General features: G+C 34.1%; 1 protein-coding gene across 17 annotated transcripts in view; it reads right to left on the bottom strand.

Annotated features, from left to right (window-relative positions):
• Positions 1-20,841, bottom strand: part of MGAT4C (MGAT4 family member C) — a 1,054,150-nt gene that overhangs the window by 337,945 nt on the left and 695,364 nt on the right. For 15 of the 17 annotated variants that reach the window (XR_013830417.1, XM_079936312.1, XM_079936310.1 and 12 more), the window contains one exon: positions 8,120-8,230. The exons of the other annotated variants lie outside the window; for them this stretch is intronic. The gene's annotated coding sequence lies outside the window, so the exon portion shown is untranslated. The remainder of the gene's footprint in view (positions 1-8,119; positions 8,231-20,841) is intronic. 17 annotated transcript variants of the gene reach the window in all.

Raw genomic sequence — 20,841 nt, 5'->3', positions numbered from 1 at the left:
TTTGAAAATAAAAATTGTATTTATAAAATTTGAATATTACACTAAATATTTACAAATACAAATTTCATCCTAATGAGTCAAATATTTTAAAGTTTTTCTCATCCCCAAACAACAAACTAATGAGTCCAAAATTATTTTATGCCAGCACAATTTAGGTATTTTAAGGAAAAAATATCTTTAAAAAAACCAGACCTGGTTCTTTCCTAATGTTGTATTTACCCTGGGGGACTTCAAACATTGTATATTGTGAAAATGATAGTCCACACACTACTGATACCACTTCATGTCACTTCTATAGATTTCAGAGTGTCACTGTCCAATTTCTGATGGAGGATCTGACACCAATGATTCTTGTTCTATTTCAGGTTACTTAGGTTGTAGTTTGCATTTTCCATTATCTAATACAAAACTCCCTAAGGCAAATGATCTTTTATAAATATAAAAGCCTCCCTTGCTTCTCTTCAAAAACCTCTTTGAAAATACTTTCCAAATTTATTTCTAATCAAGGGTATGTTAATGGAAATGGAAAAGATGAATCAGGTGCGAGAGACTTGAGAACAAGAAACTGTAGGACTTAACATTTGATTATAAGGCATGGTGTCAGTCATATGTGACAGAGGAAAAGAACATACTAATGTTTAGGGACAGATTGAAAGTGGGAATGATGGTTATTAAAATTGGAGGAATAAAACAATTACTGCAATGGTAACCTAACAAAAATATTAGAAATAGAAGAAAGTATGGTTGCCTTCTGAGCATTATTATGTAAAGACAATTGTTAGGGGATATCTGAAGTATCAAAATACCTCAAAAGACTAGTGGCTAACCTGTTTGTAGTAATGTGTGCCAGGCATTCTTGTAATTGTTTTATATTTTTTTTCTTACTTAATCTTAATCATTTTGTAGAGATGGAAATTCTGTTATGTTCATTACAATGATGAGGGAGTTTATACTCCTTGCCTAAATTCACAGACAGTGGTGGAAGAATTAAAACAAAGGTTGACAAACACAGGATCTTGTAGCCCTAACAATTAGCCTTGCCTAAAGAATTAAAAGTAATGAATGAAACAATTTCCATAAGTTAGTTGTAGGGATTGTTTATTTATTCTTGTTATGAATTAGAGTATTTTCTCACAAAAAGATATGTGAATTAACGAGAAGAAAACAAAAAACAAATTCTTTTTTTTTTTTTTTTTACTTTTCTAAGTAAATGTCATTGGCTTCCTTAATATACTCTGTGTGTGTGTGTATGTGTGTTTGTGTGTGTATGTGCATGCGTTAGGGTTGGCCATAAAGTATTAGTGTTAACTAAATAATGTTATGGATGTTTTTTACATGTCAGGATAATTACATAACAGACGATCCCCAAAAAAGCGTAGCCATGGTTATCAACCTAGAGTAATCACAACATTTTTCCTGATGATGCCACACACCTCCCACACAGTGTTAAATGTAGTCTCCCTTAGTCTAAGAGACAAAAACAAACAAGTAAATAATAAAATATCAGGTAATTATAAATTATATGAAGAGAAAGTGTGGTAAGTTTATACAGAGTGACCATAGGAGTGGGGAGCCACAGCAATCTTTCTGAGGAGGTGGTATTAGAGATGAATGAAATGAGGGAGTTATCAATGAGTATATCTGCTTTAAATTTTTTTAAGCCAAGCCTACTTATGCACACCTAGAGACCTTTTGTTAGCTTATAAGTGTTCTTAAAAAATCAGCCCATGTTCCCTGGCATCAGAGATATTTCTTTTTTTTTTTTTTTAGCCCACCCGAAGCTTGGTGGTGTAAAACAGCAATCTCCTCCCTTTTTTTTTTTAACAATTTGTTTATTCATTCACCTATTGATGGGCATAAGGAATGTTTTTTTTTTAACATCTTTATTAGAGTATAATTGCTTTACAATGGTGTGTGAGTTTCTGCTTTATAACAAAGTGAATCAGTTATACATATGTTCCCATATCTCTTCCCTCTTGCATCTCCCTCCCTCCCACCCTCCCTATCCCACGCCTCTAGGTGGTCACAAAGCACCGAGCTGATCTCCCTGTGCTATGCCGCTGCTTCCCAGACATTAGAATATCTCTCTCAGTCTCCATGACCCAGCTTAGCTCAACTGAACAGAAATCAGTTATGTTGTGTCTTCCTGAACAGTACTCACCTGACTCTATAAAAAGTGCTAACAAACTTATAAATTTATCTACCAGTGGATCGCACATAATAACAAATTTGTCTGCTAAGAATCTGTTATATGGGGCTAAGCACATTTGAAAGAAATATAGAAAAAAACCTCTTTATAATTCCCAGAATATAATCTGGATTTTAAAGAGACAGGGCAAGTTAGAATTATCATATTTGAATTAACACCAGAAATAGTACACCTAGAAAAGTCAAAGCAAAGCAAAATGAAGCATGTCTATGATGGACAGATATCAAACTATACACCAAAGTATATTTTATACACACACACAGACACACCCACACACCAGGCCCATTAACCTTTTTTCACTGATACATTGTCATACATACACATGTATTACACTTGATACCTAATACAAGTCATTATCCTCCTCTCCAATAATTTCTCAACATTTCTGCATTATCTCTAGTCTCATTTCTCTCTAATTTTTTTATCCTGGATAAATGTTCAAATACTATCTGAAGGGGTCCACTATATAATTACTAATATAAAAAAGCAAGTGATATTTGCTTTTAAGTGAACTCTATTTTGAAATATATTCTCCAGAATAATGAGTGAAGCAATTTATTTTTCTCCCTATTTACTGTAACCCAAAACAGTTTAATTAGTATAACTTCCATATTTAAACCGTTTTCTCAGACATTTCTTTCCAATTTGATTAAAAACTCTCTACTGTGAATCTTTGTTTGAATCTCACAAACATCAAAATAAAGATAACTACATCAACATTTGCACATTTGCACCATTTGTCATATGTTGACTCATATTGTTTATTACTTATTTTGTCAAAAGGTAAGAATATCTTAGTATAACAAAAATCTGTTTATTCTATGCCCTTCACATGATTTCCTCTTTCTCCATTTCCATTTATTTGTATAGCTAAAGAAATAGTGAATATATGAAACAAGACAGTGACATTCAGTAGTAAAACAGAAAAAATCAAAATAGAAACCTGGTAGAATCTCATCAAATATTGTTTAGGGTAGAGGGTATTTTATTAGCTGATCCAAAATCTAATATGCTTGTCAAGTATATCCCTACTTTATCAGAGGGTGAACCTAGCTATTGGTACACTTTGCTGTAAGATTGCTGATATTTAAAAATGTGTTTAAATGTTAGTAATGAAGATCAGAGAGAAAGGGAAGGAGGGAGAGAGAGAGAAAATAGGGAGAGGATTATTAGACCCATACTGAGTTTTGTGGAGCTCCTTTTTTTTTTTAATGTTGGACCATAGTTTGTTCCTGCAAGTCACATTGAAAAGAAAAATCAGCTAACATGGGGGTGGTGGGTGTATTCTGTTTTTAGAGTCTTGCACCACTAAGGTTCTCCATGGCACAAATTATACCCCTTTTGTTGTCATAATAGATATACATAAGTTTTTAAAATTTAGAAGTGCCATTCTTTTTTTTTTAACATCTTTATTGGAGTATAATTGCTTTACAATGTTGTGTTAGTTTCTGCTGTATAACAAAGTGAATCAGCTATATGTATACACATATCCCCATATCCCCTCCCTCTTGAGTCTCCCTCCCACCTTCCCTGTCACACCCCTCTAGGTGGTCACAAAGCACTGAGCTGATCTCCCTGTGCTATGGGGCTGCTTCCTACTAGCTATCTATTTTACATTTGGTAGTGTATATATGTCCATGCCACTCTCTCACTTCGTCCCAGCTTACCCTTACCCTTCCCCGTCCCCGGGTCCTCAAGTCTATTCTCTACATCTGTGTATTTATTCCTGTCCTGCCCCTAGGTTCTTCAGAACCTTTTTTTTTTTTTTAGATTCCATATATATGTGTTAGCATATGGTATTTTTTTTTTCTCTTTCTGACTTAACTTCACTCTGTATGACAGACTCTAGGTCCACCTACCTCACTACAAATAACTCAATTTTGTTTCTTTTTATGGCTGAGTAATATTCCATTGTATGTATGTGCCACATCTTCTTTATCCATTCATTTGTCGATGGACACTTAGGTTGCTTCCACATCCTGGCTATTGTAAATAGTGCTGCAATGAACATTGTGGTACATGACTCTTTGAATTATGGTTTTCTCAGGGTACTGCTGAGAAATTATGGTTTTCTCAGGGTATTGCTGGGTCATATGGTAGTTCTATTTTTACTTTTTTAAGGAACCTCCATACTGTTCTCCATAGTGGCTGTACCAATTTACATTCCCACCAACAGTGCAAGAGGGTTCCCTTTTCTCCACACCCGCTCCAGCATTTATTGTTTCTAGATTTTTTGATGATGGCCATTCTGACAAGTGTTAGGTGATACCTCATTGTAGTTTTGATTTGCATTTCTCTAATGATTAGTGATGTTGAGCATCCTTTCATGTGTTTGTTGGCAATCTGTATATCTTCTTTGGAGAAATGTCTATTTAGGTCTTCTGCCCATTTTTGGATATTTTGATATTGAGCTGCATAAGCTACATGTATATTTTGGAGATTAATCCTTTGTCAGTTGCTTCATTTGCAAATATTTTCTCCCATTCTGAGGGTGGTATTTTCATCTTGTTTATGTTTTCCTTTGCTATGCAAAAGCTTTTAAGTTTCATTAGGTCCCATGTGTTTATTTTTATTTCCATTTCTCTAGGAGGTGGGTCAAAAAGGATCTTGCTCTGATTTATGTCATACAGTATTCTGCCTATGTTTTCCTCTTATAGCGTCTAGCCTTACATTTAGGTCTTCAATCCATTTTGAGTTTATTTTTGTGTATGGTGTTAGGGACTGTTCTAATTTCATTCTTTTACATGAGTTTTGTGGAACTCTTAAACAAATGGTCCAGTAAAAGAGAAAGAATAGGAAAGAAACTACCAAAAAGTAGGAAAATCAAACAAACCAAATAAATTCATGAGAATGTGGTATCTGGGAAGTAAAGGTTAAAGTGTTTCAAAAGGACTGAATAGTCAACCTTTATATACTGGTGGGAAAGGAAGATGAGAACTGAAAAGTGTCCAGTGGATTTATCAACAAGAAAGTCAAATAGCTACTTGAGAAGGCTTGGAAGAGTCATGAAGGTAGAGTAAGATTGGAGAGAAGTGGAGGTAGACAGGGTCATGGAAATGGTGTCTAGAAAACAAAAAACAAAAAACTCTTTGAGAAGTGTTTGGACAATAGCAGAATATGGATGGCACCAACAGGGGAATGTGTCATCCCAGCCACGGATTGTTAGGTATGTATGGTTAACGTAGACTTCCAGTGGGAAGGATTTTATGGAGAAAATAAAACTGATGATTAGGAGAAAAGATTTGGCAGACTGAGGTGAATACCTGAGAAGTCAGAAGTAGAGGAGTGTTTGAATCCTGATATAAGTTTGGGTGTTTCCTCCCACTATGAAAGGTGGAAAGAGAGAGATGGGTGTAGACTGAAGTAAGCTTTTTAGATTTGGAGGCAAAAGAACATGGGGGGACCCCGTCAGATGATTTCTACTTTCTCAGTGAAACAGAAGGCAAGATTACTAGCTATTAGAAAAGCAGGTGGGCAAAGAAGGCAAAGGAAATTTGAAAAGCAGTTAAAAAATTAATTTTCTAACAAGTAACATTTTAAAAAGCAGACTTTGAAAACATTGTCTGGAAGGAGGGAATGTGTGACAAAGTGTCTCACTGTCTTTGTGATTATGAAATAAGGCATTTGCATGCTGTTCATAAACTTCAGCCTTTTCTCCACATAATGACAAAGTGATAAGAATGTTTAAAGGGGGAAGAGATAATTTTACCTGGACTGGGCATGAGGCATGCTGGGAAGACATCATGATACAAAGTGGCCTCTACTCTAAGCCATAAAGAACAGATAAAACCTGGATACCAGACAATAGAAAAACCATGTTCTTGGCCTAAATAGCAAAAGCAAACGCTTGAAGGTAAAAATATTTGGGGGATCCTGCTGTGCCATACTCATCAGGGGGCACATGTGCTCTACTTGCTTTCTTTCCTCCTCATGAAATAGTGTGTGTGTGCGTGTGTGTGTGCATGTGTGTGTGTGTGTGTGTGTGTGTGTGTGTGAGATGACAAAGTAAACTTTCTAAAGGTAAAGGTGATAATGAAAAGAAAAAAAAATAATATATATATATATATGCCATTAAACATGATTCTTTCCCTAGAAGGAAACTCTTGTCCATCTGAAATTTATTTCAAAATTGGGAAAGGGGGAAACTAAATGAATTGGGACTTACTGCTGTTGTTGTTGCCTGTTGCAGGCACCTAAGGGCAACATACAGTCTTTAAGAGGGAAGAAACCACAGAATGTTAACTGAATTATTGTTATCATTATTATTATTTTAACTATAAGGACTCATGGTGATATAATTTCTTTTTTTTTTTTTTTTTTGGCTGAGCTCACCTTCAGACCAGACTCTTTTTCAGGGACAGGGCTGTCTTTATATTTCTTTCAGTATGACGTACACAGCTCAAGTACTTAAAATGGGTTGTATTAAATGTATGCATAATTTAAAAGAGGGTAAAAGGGAAAAATGGCATTGCAACAGTTTTTCAGGCTCATGCATTAAACGGTGGAATTATTTTTTAATCTGAAAAATTAATTCTCATTGCATTTATTGTTGTACCTGACTGTTCCTGACTCTGTGTGTAAGATACTTTTACCTATTTTTCCTTAGCTACAACCTCAATACAAATTATTTTCAAGTACATGTGTTGAATCATCTTTAAATCTATGCAGATATTATATATTACATTTCTTTTATAAGCTGCATATTTCTTCTCATTGAAATATCTAGCAAGGTAGAGAGTCAATAAATGCTTATTAAAATGATCAAATGGACATGAATATTCATTAGTGACTTATTAGAGTGACATTGCCAGCTGCTTATACCTTTGAAGCTGGGAATACTACTCTGGGATAAATTTCTAAAAAGATTTATATTAAAATCTCATGGATTATATATATATATATATATAAAATCACACATGTAATTCAGCTACTGAAAACTACAGACAAGTTCACCTCAAAACATAGATTTAGTATTCAAGGCAGGTGATTGGTTATAAAGTCTTTTTGATATTTACATCATCACTTTCTGAACAAATGTTTACCAGGAAAATGAAGAGTTATATAATGCAAACTTAAAATGACAAGCTTCTGTAGGGATTACATTACTGTAATGTATAAATCTGCCATTATCTAAAATTAATTGTGCACATGTCAAATATTTGTACATATTTATGTGTACATATACATAGGCGTGTATTTATACTCTCAACTATTTCCTGTCATTTTAGACAGATATGAATTCAGTTAGAGTTTATAACAAGGAAAGATTTTTGTGGAAATATTGAAGCATATTACAGATGGAAGAAATTGTTGTGAAAAACAAAATCTTGTATTTTGTATATATACGTAAAGTTACATTATTGAGAGCTGCATGCAGACAAACTCACCCAGAATTACTATCCCCAGCTTTTCCACTTTTTAAAATGAAAGGAAGCTAGAGTGGTCTGAAATGTCTGCAAGTAAACCCAGAGGGCAAATTTGGTCGGGTTCTTGAAGCTTTATGGTGGTGAGCTGCTGGGCATTAATAACATCACTGGTCAGGGGAAAACTTAAACACATGGATTCACTCTCAGCCATGGTGTCAGAATACTGACTTTTTTCCTTTTGTCCTGACCAGGAGATCTAGAGTATAAAACATAAAATAACACCACATTTCATTCTCCAGAAGAGTACATTAAGACTCCCCTACCTCCAGTACAAATTTAACATGTACAGTATGACTTAGTGTTTCAGTTTTATTTCACTATAACGTACAGGCAAAAAGCATCATGAAAAAACAGTTCAAAAGAAAAGAGAGCATTTTATGACTTGTTACACAGAACAGCTTCTCTTCGCCCTGATCGCATTATGGTTTAAAAGGATTTCTTATCAAACTCTCACCATAGCAAAGAAAAAGAAAGCTTCTCTTACCAGAGTGGAATAAAGCTTCAACCTTGCTATAACATTTTCTGCAGCTTTTGTTTGAAAAGGCAGACCCAAAGCGGCTTTGTGCAAACAACTGATCTGGCTGATCTCCAGTCCCTGCACAAAAAACAGTATAATTGGCTCTCAAAAAAATGTTGTAAACATTCATCATGATGGCAGTTGCATGTTGAATCTAGTCACTGTTATCCTAGTAAACTTTTTCCAAACAGGCCAATTATGTTTCTGCTTTCAATACTTGCTGTTTGATTTTCTCTATTCATTGCTGAGATTAGTATCTTTAAAGAAACCATGAATTTGTGAGTGTCAGTTCTACTACTATGTCAATACATTTGGGTTCTGAAAGTGTGGTTCAAGGTTTTTTAAAAAGCATTTTAAATCAGATGACGTAGATAAATACATTTACTTGGCATCTATTGTGTCTTCATTTTGAAATTTGACAATATTCAGTCCCTTATTTATATGCTAATGAGAGATCAGTATTATTAGGTCTCTTTCATTCCTATTTGATAAAAGTCAGGTGACCACTCCACATCTCTACTTTGCAAAGAAACCACATCAGTAATGTCTACAACATACCCTAGAGTCTGAGACAAACTATGTTGGATTTCTAAGTCTTGTATTCCACTGTTCCTCTTCCCAAACCTTCAGAGGGGCCCAAACACAATCATATCCTTTAATTTTTATGGGAGCAATGAAGGGTTACACAGTTGGACTTTTTTCTTATTTTTAAACATATAATATTCACGAGAGCATTAACTGATTATAACTGTGAGAGGCATATTTATTACCAAGAAAAAGTGAACACTAGATCAAAAGATAAGCTTCAATGTAAAACAATCTCAAACTGTATCATTTCTAACAATGATCTGAGCAATACATTGATCTTACAACCATATGAGTATGTGATCTTTGCCTTGCTTCCCAAGTGTATGAAGCCTGGTTAATAGTTATCAGCAGTGCCACCATTTGAAAAATATGAATTAACTGCATAGAAGGTTTTGGGGCTATTTTGCATTTTTATATTTGATAGTTTAGTTTTCATCATACAAATTATACAAGTATATCAAAACAATTTATGATTATACAAATTATGATTGTATAAATCTCTAAAAATATAAATTATGACAATTTATGTTTCCTAGAAGTAAAAATCTAGATATTCTACAAGTGTAAAATTCTATGTATTGCTGAGCCTTTAAAAGTAACATCTTTAACTAAATTTAAAGAACTTAAAGCCTTGAAAGCAGAATATTCCTTATTTTTATCTGTAGATATCAGTGCCATTTAAAAATTTTAATTATGATTCCAAATACTACAGACGGATATACATATACTACTCTTCCAAGAACACAGATGACTCATATTCTCATTATGTTACTTAGAGAGACAGAGTGTGGAGGAGGAAGCCCTTCACACTGTTGGGTTTTTTTCTTTTTTTTTTAAGGTTAGTATCAGTGAACTGTTATCTCCCTTATTATATAACATTTGCCTTTATAAAATTCCCCACTAACACATTCTTATTTAATTCTTTCATCAGAATAGTGAAGAGGGCACTAAAGCTCTCCATTTTACACATGAGAAAAATAAGGCTCATAAAAGAGAAATGATTTGACAAATTACTGTACTAAATACTTAACGGTAGGCTTTTCTGGTGTTGTTCAACTAGGTCTTAAATCACTTCTTCTAAAACAGTTTTTCCAAGATTAAAAGAAAAGTTTGTGTTTTCAATTTCTTTCGAGTGGAATTCCTGAATCATATAGTAGTCCTCTTTTCAATTTTTTGAGGAATCTCCATACTGTTTTTCATAGTGGTTGAACCAACTTACATTCCCACAAACAGTATTACAAGGGTTCCCTTTCCTCCATATCCCTGCCAACACTTGCTGTTTCTTGTCTTTCTGACAATAGCCTTTCTGACAGGTGTGAGGTGACACTATTCAAAAAGTTATATGCACGCCAATGTTCATAGTAGCATTATTTAAAATAGCTAACATATGAAAGCAACCTAAAGAAACAGATGAATAAGGAAGATGTGTATATACACAATGGAATATTACTCGCCATAAAAAGAATGAAATTTTGCAATATGAAACAAAATAGATGGACCTGGATAGTATTATGCTTAGTGAAATAAATCAGAGAAAGACAAATATTGTATGCTTTCACTTACGTGTGGAATCTAAAAAATAAAACAGAAGAACAAATACAACAAAACAGAAACAGGGAACAAACTAGTGGTTACCGGAGGGGAGAAGTGTGGGAGAGGGAGAGAAGGGGGAAAATAGGTGAAGGGGAACAAGAGGTACAAACTACTAGGTATAATATAAATGTTACAAAGATGTAATGTACAGCACAGGGAAAATAGTCAATATTTTATAATAACTTTATATGGAGTATAGTCTATAAAAATATCAAATCACAGGCTTCCCTGGTGGCACAGTGGTTGAGAGTCCGCCTGCCGATGCAGGGGACACGGGTTCGTGCCCCGGTCCGGGAAGATCCCACATGCCTCGGAGCGGCTGGGCGCGTGAGCCACGGCCGCTGAGCCTGCACGTCCGGAGCTGTGCTCCGCAATGGGAGAGGCCACAACAGTGAGAGGCCCGTGTACCGCAAAAAAAAAAAAAAAAAAAAAAAAAAATCAAATCACTATGTTGTACACCTGAAACTAATATAAGTCAAACATACTTCACTCTAAAAAAAATAATTTAATGAGACAAAAAAAGTTTATGTGCTTTAGTTTGCTGATTTGAAAGAGGGAATAAACATTTAGAGAATTATTATAATGTATTTGCAGCTGTAATACACTGAGGAAAGAAAAGGTCTCTTCCTAGGCCTAATGATTTTGGAAATGATTAGCAAATGAACTTTGAAAAGATAATTCCTTGTGATTTAACTTTAAACATTTTTTTTTAATTTAAGAATTACCTATTAAGTATCTACTAGGTAACAGATTATTTAAGTTCTTAGGGTACAATAGTGAACAAGATAAGTATTTTCCCTTTCTTTATGTTATTTTCTTTTCTTTTTTTTTCTTTTTTGTGGTACGCGGGCCTCTCACTGTTGTGGCCTCTCCGGTTGTGGAGCACAGGCTCCGGACGCACAGGCTCAGTGGCCATGGCTCACGGGCCCAGCCGCTCTGCGGCATGTGGGATCCTCCCGGACCGGGGCACAAACCCATGTCCCCTACATCGGCAGGCGGACTCTCAAACACTGCGCCACCACGGAAGCCCTATTTTCAAACTTAATTACAGTGGACTGGATTACTTTAAATTTTCCTCACTGAGAAAATAGTAGCCACTATATAGGAGTTCCCAACTCTCCTAATCCACCCTACCGATCTACCAAACTCCTCTGAACTTTACCCATGAACCCTTGTAGATGTTCAAAGAATTTTCTCATGCTAATCTCTCTCATTCACATCATTTACCCCCTCTGCACTAAATCATTCCCATAATTTAAAATCCTGTTTTAACATTTCCCTGTATTTAAGGATAAAACCCTCCCACCAACAATGTATCTCTTCAATTCAATATATTTGAATTGAACTCTCTCATGTCAATATATTTCTTCATTCGAAAATATCTCAAAAGATCTTTCTCACTTTTCAGTTCCTTCTCAGCTAACACTTAGCACATACTCTCAAGCCACTAAAATAAATTTCATCTTACCTGATCACTCAATAGTATCTGAACTCAATTAACTAATTCCTTCCTGAAACATTGTTTTCTCTTGGCTTTAGTGATGCCATATGCTTGTGATGTTTATCATCGTTTGCAGGCCTTTCAATTTAGGTTCATTTGCTGGCTTCTCCTCCTTTGCCTGAATAATACTATTTGGTTGGTCCTGAACTCTATTCTCTTCTCAGTCTATATTTTCCTGTAGGTGTTCTCATTCAGGTCCATGGCCTTAATTATTATCTATATCCTTTTGACTACCAAATTTATTTCTGCAGCCTGACCTTTCCACTGTACTCCAAATGTGACTCTCCATCTGCTTATGGATCTCAATTCTTGGCTCTCTAACAGGTATTTTAAAATTCAAACATGGCCAGAACATTGATTCTACCATGTTTTTGCAATTCTTGCCTTTCTCCAGTTTTTTAAAATTATTATTAGTAAAATTCACCAATTGTTTAAGCTAAAAACAAAAGGGTTTTAAAATTATGTTTATTATGTTAAAAATGCATAACATAAAATTTACTATCTTAACCATTTCTAAGTGTACAGTTTGATAGCATTAAGTATATTCACACTATTGTACAACCATCTCCAGAACTTTTTCAACTTGCAAAACCAAAATTCTATATTTAGTAAACAACAGCTCCCCAACAGCAATGACCTATTGATATATACAACGATACAGAGGAACCTCTAAGTAATTATGCTGAATGAAAGAAGCAAAACAGAATAAGTCCATACTGTATGATTTTTTTTAACATCTTTATTGGAGTATAATTGCTTTACAATGGTGTGTTAGTTTCTGCTTTATAACAAAGTGAATCAGCTATACATATACATATATCCTCATATCTCCTCCCTCTTGCATCTACCTCCCTCCCACCCTCCCTATCCCACCCCTCTAGGTGGTCACAAAGCACCAAGCTGATCTCCCTGTGCTATGTGGCTGCTTCCCACTAGCCATCTATTTTACATTTGGTAGTGTATAGATGTCCATGCCACTCTCTTCATTCCAGCTTACCCTTCCCACTCCTCATGTCCTCAAGTCCATTCTCTACATCTGCGTCTTTTTTCCTGTACGATTTAATTCATATAAAATTCTAAAAATGTGAATTAATTTATAGTGACCTGGAGACTAGAAAACGGGGTGGTAAAGCTTAGGAATAGCCAAGGGTCATAAGGAACCTTTTGTGGGTAACAGATGAGTTCATTATCTTGATTGTCTTGATGGTTTCATGAGTATATACATATGTCAAAACTAATCAACTTGCACACTTTAAATACGTATAGATCAATTTGTGTCAATTATGCTGCAATAACATTTACAGTAAATGTGTTCATAAAACTCCTGAAATTAACAAGAAAGTGATATTCAATCTAATATTTAAAGGCAAATATATTTGTACAGCCATTCCACACAAAAGAATGTCCAAACGACCAATACCATATGAAAGAGTGATCAACAGTACTTCTTATCAGGCAAATGCATGATCACCATATTGAATAAAATGTCTAAAACATTATTTCAAGATTTGGGAAGAATGCAGAACAAGTACAACTCTTATATAACACTTAGTGTTTAGCAAACTGGCACAAGCACTTTAAAAACTGTCTGTATAAACTGAAGCTGAATATATACTTACCCTATGATTACCTTATGACCCAACAGCTACAATCTTAATTTCACACTCAAAAAATATATGAATGTGGCAACAAAAGGTATACATTATATTGTTTATAGGAGCTCTCTTTGCAATAGTCAAAAGTTGAAAACTATACAAACGTCCATCAGCAGTAAAATGGACAAATGTATTTCAGAATATTCATGTAATAAAATATGTCAATGAGAATTAACTATTATTATACATGACAACATGGGTGAGTCTCTTTAGCATAATTTTGAGAAAAGATATCACACACAAAGAGTATATCGTGCATGATTCCATTTATACAGACTTCAGAATTGGTCAAAATTAATTTATGGTAATAGAAGTCAGCCAGTTGTTATTTGGGGGTTAAACTGAGGATAACTAGGAAGAGGTATGAAAGAGTTTCCTAAAATATTGGTAATATTTTCTTTCCTATTATGTTTATACTTACTTAGAGAGATATGTTCACTGTAAATATTTACTGTCATTCACTTAAGAGTTTGCACTTTTCTAGATATGTATGTTTCAAAAAAGGTTTTCAATTTATATGTTAATATCTATATGTGTGTGCGTGTGTATATATACACACACAAAAATACATAATAAAATCATATATGTTCTCTAGGAAAGAATTTAAAATGTTTGTGAAAACACATTGCTAAGGCAATAGTTCATTTTGATAATGGACTATTAACAATGAAAACAAATCACACAGATAGGGTTAAAATGTTCCAGGAGGAAAACAGCCATGTGAATAATTATTTATCCCTGGAAGGCTGCTCCAGATGACATTGTCAAGGTAAATAATGCATTTATTTTCTCAAAATAATACACCATGATAGCACAGATATTACTCTGTATTTATTTTATATTACCTCTTTATGAAACTTCTTGAGGTTCTGACAGAGGAAAAAATCTTGCTTTTGGGGGCAGATTTACAAAATCAATCTTTTAGAAAAAAGGAGAAACATAAAATAGTACCTTATCATTTATATTATCTTGTTGCTTTTCCCCTCACATTATTAATTTGAATTTTATGTACTGTTTTCTATATTATCTACTGTTCGCATAATAAGATGAAAACTGCTATCATGGCTTAAAGTTAATCACGTAACATTCTTCTGATACATATGAATGCGATTAGCCATGGTGGAAAAAGTGTGTTTATCACAGTGATACAAAAACAGGCTTGAAGATATATAAATTTTTATAAGTTGTATATTGTTGCTACGCTTAAAGTTAATCACGTAACGTTCTTCTGATATATATGAATACGATTAGCCATGGTGGAAAAAGTGTGTTTATCACAGTGATACAAAAACAGGCTTGAAGATATATAAATTTTTATAAGTTGTATATTGTTGCTATGCTTCATTTTCCTCATCTGTGAAAAGGAGATGGTAATACTCATCTTCTTGACTGATTGTGAGGGGGCAGTAAGATAACAAATGTGAAGTGCCTAGCATAGACTTTACATATTGGAAATGAAAGCATTATATGCAAACCTACAAAATACATTCTAATCTAAACACTTACCATTAGCACATCATGCACTAGTAAGAAGATGGCTAGTTTGACCATGTATCGCTAGTGTTTTATGTAATACATAAGCTTGAAATATAATGATACAAAATGAATAAAAGGATTAAAAATACCAAGGAGAACAGATAGTGTAGAATAGTGGCCCTAAAGCAGAAACAGTATTCTAAAAGTCTTCATTCTTCCTCTGAATGAGCAGAATTCTGTTTATACAACTGTGACTGAACACTTCGGTCTGAGTGAAAAAGAATGACTGGAAACACCTTGGCCATAACTTAAAGTAACAAGAACTGTGTCAACAGACTTATAAAAGTTTAGAGATTATTATTTATTACTAAATAAAAGCATAAAGTCATTGCATTGCACAAACAACAGTTATAGTTAAAAAAGAAACCAGTTTAATGGAATTGCTTTCAATAATAAGCCCATGGATTGACCAGAGTCTGATCTCATCATAACTTTTATTGCTTCAATTAGACTTGGTTTATAGTCACCCTCAGTATTGCCTTAGAAAAAAATGAGGTCTCTTTAAATAGAGAGGAGAGCAAGTATAAACAAAAGAGAGAAAGGAGAAAGACATAAGAAAAATAAAAATAATGAAGAGTAAGAAAAGAAAATACAAAAATATATAAATAAAATCCTATTGAGGGTCATGTCTTTAGTCAGTTTTTGCCATGACATGCATATGCCATGACATTTTATTATGTCAACTAACCTAGAATATGAGTGTATGTATATGACTAATCATTTCAAATTTGAGTCATTTAACATTGTTTTGCCTCTTCCTATGAACAAAATAATTTCTGTCATTTTTAACATAATTTAAAAAAATATCTGGATTCTGTCAGAAAGTGGTAGATCAATGATAAGCTGGCAATGGTAGTAGGAACAGAGATGTTGACTGAAAAGGGCACTGTTTAAAATAAGGAAACTCTTCCATATCATGATGTGGCGGTAGTTATAGCGCTATATACATTTATCAAAACTCATCAAAATATGCACTTGAGATGGATATATTTTATTGTTTTTAAGCCATCTCTCAATAAAAATTAATACTAAGAAGAATGACAAGGGTTAGGCCAAAAAAAAAGTAAGAGAATTTGGATTTCAGATGGAGCATAGCAGTGCACAACTCCAAAAAAATTACTACTTACAAATGTAAATGGTTCCCTTGGAGCTATGCAACAAAGATGGTCCTTCATGCTATACCTTATTCTTTCATATTATTTAGAACTTCATCTTCTCTGTGAAGCATTTATCAAATGCACATTCTTCCCTTTATCTCATCTGCATAGATTTCAAAACTTAATTAAATGAAGTATGTACAAAACTGCACTTATAGCTTATGATAATGAACTTTTAATGGGATATAATAAACTTTGAAATAAATAAGCTGGTCTTCATATTAGTTTCTAAAGATTTTAAACAAACATATATAAATAGTATATAACAACATTTTTTATCACTATAAAATAAAACATTAAAAAATGGCAAGCAAAAAATAAATGATAGTTAAATGAAAATTGAATTCGAATGGCAATAGTCACAGTTAAGACTACTTTTTTCTCCTTTCTTTTCCTTCTGACTTTTCTCCTCTCTCAGTCATGCTCTCCTCCTTGCCCCATTTTCTTCTTTCTTCTATCCACTTTTTTTCATTACTATAGCAGCTAATATTTATTGAATCCTTCCTAAGTGTCAGGTGCTAGCTTGAGTGTTTTACATACTACGTAAGTTATTTTCTTTCTTTTATCTGCATATCTTCTTTATTAGGTCCTTCAGCTTTCACTTTCAAAGTAATTTGTCTCCCTTAGTTTCAGTTCCACTTTGGGGTACAAATAAACATTCACGTGTAACATCTAACAAATAAACTCTTTAGAAGACAGTGTCAAGACAATGAGAAGACGATCCATAAATAGGGAGAAAATATTTGTAAAAGACACATCTGATAAAGGACTACTATCCAAAATATACAAAGAACTCTTAAAGTTCTACAAGCACCAACTGGATTAAAAAGTAGGCTAAAAACATTAGCAGATGCCTCAACAAAGAAGATGGATGGCAAATAAGCATAGGAAAAGACGCTTATTTGTCATGGGGAAATGCAAATTAAAAGAAGACTGACAATACCAAATGCTGGCAAGGATGTGGAGCAACAGAAATTCTCATATATTGCTGATAGGAATGCAAAATGGTACAGCAACTTTGGAAGACAGTTAGATGGTATCTTATAAAACTAAACATACTCTTGGAATATAATCCAGCAATATTCCTTGGTATTTATCTAAAGGACTTGAAAACTTATGCCCACACAAAAACCTGCACACAGACATTTTAGCAACTTTAATTATAATTGCTAAACCTTGGAAGCAACCAAAATGTCCTTCAGTAAGTGAATGGATAAAGAAACGGTGGTACATCTAGACAATGGAATATTATTTGGTGCTAAAATAAACTATTAAGCCATGAAAAAACATAACTTTAAATACATATCACTAAGCGAAAGAAGTAGATTTGAAAAGACTACATACTATATGATTCCAACTATATTACATTCTGGAAAATTCACTGAGACAGTAAAACTATAGAAATAGGAAAAAGATCAGTGTTTAGGGGAAGGGACAAAGGGTGAACAAATGGAGCACAAAGGATTTTTAGGGCAGTGAAAATATTCTGTATGATACCATAATGACGGATACGTGCCATTATACATTTGTCCAAACCCCCAGGATGTACAACACCAAGAGTGACTATAATGTAAACTATAGATTTGGAGTGCTAATGATGTGTCATTGTAGATTTATCAATTGTAACAAATGTACAACTCTGGCGGGAGATGTTGATAATGGAGGAGGCTATGTAAATGTGGGGATATAGTATAGATGGGAAATCTCTGTACCTTCCCCTCAATTTTGCTGTGAACCTAAAACTGTTATAAAAATAAAATCTTAATTTGAAAAAGATAATTAAAAACAACAACAAAAAAAAAGCCCACACATAAGAATGTGCACAATTCTAAACTGTATAGCTTGATGAATTTTTCCAAAGTTAACATATTTACTGATACAGATTTTTAACAAACTGAATTATAGAATATTTCCAGGAGCATGAAATCTTGCCTTATGGTCCCTTTAAGTCATCACTCTTCTCCACCACCCTGCAGTAACCACTTATCTCACTTCTGTTACCATAGGCTAACTTTGTTGGCTTTTGAAATTTTTAATACTGAAATAACACCATACATATTATATATGTATTATATGTATTTAGATAAAATGTGGTAGATATTGAAAACACCATCTTTTTTTTTATACATTGAGGTTATATTTTTTGTATACCTGATGATCATATAAAGAAGGTGGGGCAGCTGTCAGTCTTATTTCCTTCCTTTGAAGGCAAGATGCTTTTCCCTTGGGCTCCTTATAAAGATTTTCTCTCTGTGTTTGGTTTTCAGCAGTTTTTATATGAAGTAGCTAGAGTTTCTCTGCATTTGAGACTTTTATAGCTTCTCTGATTTTTGGTATTAAATCTTTTGTCAGATTTGGAATATTATTTGTGAGTACCTTTTGAATTTTGCTTCTGCCTGTTCTTTTCTCTCTTTCTATGACTCTAATTAAATGTACCTCTCTTTTTTTTTTTTTTTGGTCTCCGTTCTTCGAGATGGATATTCTTCGCTTAATTCAATAGACTGCTTTAAGGACTTCCCTGGTGATCCAGTGGTAAAGAATCCACCTTCCAATACAGGGGACGCAGGTTTGATCCCTGGTCAGGGAACTAAGATCCCACATGCTGTGGGGCAACTAAGCCCTTGTGCCACAACTACTGAGCTCACGCACCTCAACTAGAGAGCCTGTGTGCCACAAACTACAGAGCCCACAGTCTCTGGAGTCCATGTGCCACAACTAGAGAGAGGAAAACCTGCATGCCACAACTAGAGAGAAGCCCGTGCACAGCAACATAGAACCCGCACCTCAACGAAAGATCCCGTACGCCTCAACGAAGATCCTACGTACCGCAACCAAGATCCGACGCAGCCAAATAAATAAATAAATATTTAAAGAAATAGACTGCTTTAAAAGAAGATTAGACAGTAATCCTCCCTTCGGCGATGTCAATTTTCTTTTATACCCACTGACTGAATTCTTTATTCAGCTATCAATATTTTCAGTTCTAGGATTTTTTTTTTCACATTATACACATACACATTTTTAATTCCAATACTTTGTTGAAGTTTCTATATTTCCTTCATTTATGGATGTGATAATTATAATAATTTTAATGTTTGTGTCTAATAATTCCAATGCTTCATAACCTGTGGATCTATTCTGTTGCTTAATTTTTCTCTTGGTTTTCAGTCATTTTGTCCTATTTTCTAGTGGGACCAATTATTTTTATTTAATTGATAGCAGGCAGAAATTCATGGACAAATCACTTGATTTATTTGAAGCTGATCTAATTTTTGTTTGCTTTTGTGCTAGGTTGAACTCTTGTGGGGTCTCCACTTAAAGGATGGGATATTAGCCAGTCACTCTTCCTTATTAGTCCTGAATTCCAGTTGTTGACTTCCTAGTTCTGTGTGACTGCCAGATTCTATGATTTGTTTTGAAGCCCTGAGCAGCTGTTTTCTGCTCGGTTTCTCTTAATGTAGCTTGAGTTCTTATTGTTGCTCTATGAGAGATTAAGACTGCTTTCTGCCTTTCATTCTATTCTGAAGTGAAAGTTTGAGCAAGTTATTTTAACTCTATAATTCTTGGCTTCCTTTTCTTAAATGGGAATGAATATAACCATTCAGAGGATACATTAAATAACTTGTATGATTTCTTATGTAAAGGGCATTGCTAAGCACACTGTAAATGATTAATAAAGGGCAAAGGTTATGATTGCTAGTTTTGTTCATTAAAAAATAATAATAACAACTTACCACCACCACAATATTAGGCAGGTAAGCTAGACCGATGTAGTGTCTCAAAGATCACGTTGGAAACTTAACTCCCTCAATCTTTCAATTCTGCCATTTATAATCTTGGCTTTTGTATTGTCGTGTCAAGTCGGCCTTCTCCTGGCACAGAGGCCATCCCCCTCCAGCCCCCTGCATGCATTACAGACAGGAAAGGGAAGTTGGCTGCAACAATGAGATGGTCATTCCTATGTCAGGGAAGCTAACTTACCCAGAAATAATAAACAGACTTCTGCTCATGGCATTCTTACCAGAACTTCATACATAACTGTAAAACCGTTGGAAAGTGTACCATTTTAACTAGGTGTATTGTCTGCCCAAACCAAATTTGTCCCACAAATCTACTCACACTTACCAAGCACATCATTAAATTCTTACTATCTACTGTTTTACAAATTATGATGAGTCATGGTGGAGTAGATGGGGGGCACTGCATGACCCAGTACATTTAGGAATTATCTTGCCTGACAATGCTTTTAAAAAGCTGATAAAATGGTCAGAAAATTGTTGCAAAAATTATTCATTATTTTCTCACAAGTTTTTTAGAAAATATTTTTGGTAAGATACTATAAATACAGAGGGCTACCACTCTTTAGGAGACACTGTGGGAAACTATATCATAGTTTACATATAATTATACATGTACTTATTTATGTAACTATATATAATAATAGAGAGAGATGATAAACATTTCTATACAAAAGTCACATAGGTTGTATTTGCTCATTAATTTGAACATTAATTTTATATATCAGCAATGCAATGAATAAAATATTCATTGAAAAACCAGTGTTTTCAACACTGGGGCAGTAAGCAAAGAGGAAATTCAATGACATGAAGAATAATTTAAAAATAGCAGTAGTGGTTTGGTTTTCTAAATTCACAAATT

Source organism: Stenella coeruleoalba (assembly GCF_951394435.1).
Source record: "Stenella coeruleoalba genome assembly, chromosome: 11".
NCBI classification, from domain to species: Eukaryota; Metazoa; Chordata; class Mammalia; order Artiodactyla; family Delphinidae; genus Stenella; species Stenella coeruleoalba.
This window is presented reverse-complemented; position numbering and strand designations above follow the sequence as displayed.